Source organism: Cupressus sempervirens, chromosome 8, assembly GCF_028749045.1.
Source record: "Cupressus sempervirens isolate cs-2001-9-10 chromosome 8, ASM2874904v1, whole genome shotgun sequence".
NCBI lineage: Eukaryota > Viridiplantae > Streptophyta > Pinopsida > Cupressales > Cupressaceae > Cupressus > Cupressus sempervirens.
The window spans coordinates 190,389,100-190,393,037 of record NC_143125.1 but is presented as its reverse complement, the minus strand read 5'-3'; the positions used below and the strand labels follow the sequence as shown (position 1 = coordinate 190,393,037).

At 32.0% G+C, this 3,938-nt stretch overlaps 1 pseudogene; it reads right to left on the bottom strand.

The window, feature by feature from the left end:
• Positions 1–262: 262 nt before the first annotated feature.
• On the bottom strand, positions 263–2,438 carry LOC149542168 (clathrin heavy chain 2-like; annotated as a pseudogene).
• Positions 2,439–3,938: the final 1,500 nt, after the last annotated feature.

Genomic DNA, 3,938 nt, shown 5'->3' with positions numbered 1-3,938 from the left:
CTTACTAAAATTGGTATCAGCCAATCAAATAAGAGAAATTAAGAATGGAAAATTAATTTAAAAATATAAGTACATTTCAACTTTAGAAATTGGCCAAATCTGACTATAAAATTTAATTGGGTGTAAACACTAAAAACATTAGTTCTAGGCAGGGACTAATAAATATAATTAATATAAAAAATATAACATATCATTATCAATAAAATAATAAAAAACATCAAATCTACATGTACTTAAAAAATATGATTTAGCAATTACATACCTATTCCACAAAATACACTAGCAGTTCCTTTGCAAGCTCATGATCAGATTGAGAACTAGTTTCCATTGCATCCTTGTAAAGATTATCCTTTTTAGATAGTGCAATAGACTGCCTCTATCTTCTTGCTTTCTTATAAATGAAAGTAGCAATATAAAAAAATTTAAGAAATTCATGTTTCTCAACCTAATTGAAAGTGAAGGTCATTAGAATAATATCGAAACACTAAGTAACATCTCATTTTGAACTTAAATGAACGAACTAAAAGAGATGTCCCTCTCACCTTCTAAGTAAGTCCTATCTAATCAAAGTTGTCATGCATATCTATAGATTCTTGAAGCCTATCATAATCTTCCTCTTCTACATAAATCTCATTCAAAGCCTTATGACTCTATACTACAACCATGTACGGCTTCATAAGATAGAGATGTCCAGCTTGCATAGCAAATACAAAAAAACAAAAGAAATTCATGTAAAATTACTTCAAACCAAATAGCTGCTAAAGGAGACATCTAGCAAAACCTAATATCTAACTGAAAGGTATCTTAGTAATCATTAGAAATAAAAATAGTTAAAAAGAGTGGAGAGGCATACCTTATGCATAATCTCAACCACTTGCATGTGGTCTACTCTAAGGGAAAGTACATTTAAGATGTCATTAATAAGATCCAAGTATTCTTGCAAATAAAAGTGGATAGCCTTGAAGTATGATCAAACATTGACCACTTTAACTACAATATATTTGAATTGCATATTATCCCATGCTTCTAGAGAATGGTTCATGATAGTAGTAGCAACTTTTTCATATTCATCATCTTGAATAAATAAATATGTAAGTTTCTTCTAGTGCTACTATTCATCACAAAAATAGATAAGCCTGGGTCTATTGAGTCGTGTTGAAAATAATTTGATATGTCCTATAAGCTTGTCTTGGTGATATTTGGCATAAAGGATGCCAAACTCCATAAAGATGTCCATATGTGCATGCTCCAATCCCAGGCTACTTTCCATCAAAGATATGAGTTCATCAAAGCAACCCATGTTTTGATAGTAATCACTAACATGATCTTCGAAGTCATCCACCTAAAGTAAAATAAATGTCGAAACACCAAAAACATCAATCTTTCAACTTCACAGTTACAAATAAACATTTCTAATTAACTTTACCAAATTATGATGAAAAGAAAAAGATGATTTAAAATAAAAGCATCAATATCCAAAATATTCTCTCTTTGTGTCACAATGCTTATTTACAATGAATAAACCATATACAAAAGAGCTTTTGTTAACAAACCAATTACCTATATAATGATATTCAAACCACAGATTTGAGCCAATCTAAACTCTTCAAAAGCAACACAAGAAAAACATACTTCCTTTCATGTCTTGAATTGTTTTCATTATGAGAAGCATCAACTCCTCCTTGGAATTGACCAAGTTTAACAAAAGTGCTTTCAAGTTTTGTCCAGTTGGAAATTAAAGTGAAAATTATATGAGTAGCCTCATATAGAGCTTCATAAAATAGAAAATCTCCCACACTTTGAATATTAGTGACATTTGGCATCACAATAAATTCTTTTATTTCCTCAAGTTTTTCAATCTTAGCATATGCATAGATATGCTCACTATCAAATTTTGATTCTTTAATCTTTTTCTTTGCCATCACAAAATATTTAACCAGGTCATGATACACACTACCTAGCTCTACTACCACTATTACATCAAGGAAATCTGTAGCATTGTCATCATGAATGAATGATTCAATAGCATCACTGACCATTCCCTCCCTAAGTTGTGCCTTCACAACTTGACTCCAGACTACATCCTCCTCAACACGTGATGCAAACTCCACAGCCTGCTCAATGCTTTGAATGTTGTCTAAGAGAACATTGTCAACTTGTACAACCAGATTAAACTTCTTAAAGATAGCAAAGGCCTCCTCATACAACTCTACTCCAATAGTAATTTCCTGAACTGCAGGGCCATCAAAGTTGTCTAGCCTATTAATGTAATCCATTACACGAGACTTATAAGCCTTAATGGCTGTCAAAATGAGAAGATTTTGCAAATTAGGATTTACACTGAAAGTAGAATTTTGTAAAATAATCTTCTCTAGAAGTTCAATCAATTGATGTGGAAGATCAGTAGTAATGAATAATAATTCTTCATGTTGAAGCATCAATTCCTTTCCATTGACTATGTTTATCACTTTTGTATTTTAGTTCTTGGTGGACATGAGATCTTGTGTTGTAAAGGAGCTAAATCACCTTTTCCTCTTGCACATCACATTAGAAGAAAGCCATAATTTACAAAGTAATACAACTATTCAGATATCAGTTGGATCTATAAGTAGCAAATATATTCTATAGCTAATAGCCTAATACAACCATGTGAATAAACACACTTATTTGATGTATTATTAGGATTTACTTAATAAAATAGTCTTTATTTTCTCAAAATTCAATTTTTTTAGTGCATCAATTATTGTAGATGATTTTATATAGGAATTCAATGACAAGAACTGAACATCAAGAAATAGAGGAACAACATAAGATAATATTATAGACAAGCGCAATGGGCTAAAAAATCTTGCACAGAAGCCTATATCCTCTCTTGACACTATCTCCATGTGAAGTTACAAGCTTATGCCCTTCCTAGCCATTCACAGACGCCAATCAACAATAGTAATATAGTAACACTTCTAAAACAACTCTTCAACTTGTAGAAATAGCACTCTTTATTAGACTCAACTCACCAACAATCCTTACCATTAACAAACCTAATACATATACAAGATGTACACAAAAGTTAGCAAAGACAACATGCATAAAACTAAAATGCTAAGAACCTTCATAAACACTGAATTCCAAATGCTTCAGTGCTCTAGAACCTTGTGGTGTTTTCTGTTTGGCCCTTTACTAGAATTGTTTGAGCCAAATCAAACCATTCAAGTCTCTTGTTCTGTTGATAGTGTTTTGAACATTATCAAAGTTTGTTAAGTTTACTACTCAACACTAATCAAATTCCTCATCTACATCCATTCTTATAGCTAGCTTTAAACCTTGTGTGTTTGCATTACCTCCAAAAAAATTTGTACTGGACTTGTACCTATAATTTTTGCGACATTATTTTCTTTCCTGAATTTACCTTGTAAGGGATACTTGGAGACTTGACAATATTGGCATGCTCTGATGGTGAAGTTGTTGTGTTGTTCTTGCGATCAAGGTTCAAATCCCATTGGGTATGAATTCCTCCATTTGTGGCCTAATCCATTCATAACTCTGGCTCAAAGAATTTACCCCTTTAAAAATGGGTACTGGGAGTTATGTTTCTGCTATTTTATCTGGATCCCTACCTCAAATGTAGAGTATGTCAGTGGTTTCTCCTTAAAATCTTGTGACTTTCTTCCCATTAATGTTGCACCATCTGTAGTTTTCCTACAAGAGCACTATATATCTTTGATAACATTTAATGGACTATTTAGTGTATACCAAATTTTCCACAAGAAGAGTTTGCTTCACATGATAGACCCACCTAGCACCTATTCATCCTTCTTGTAACCCTTTTGTTTTTATTTGGGAAAGCCACTTAAAAATTTTGGTTTCTTTCATTGCCATTAATTTTTCAAAATGATAAAAAGATGCTTTCCATTCTCATTGAAAATTTTGTGAAACCTAAA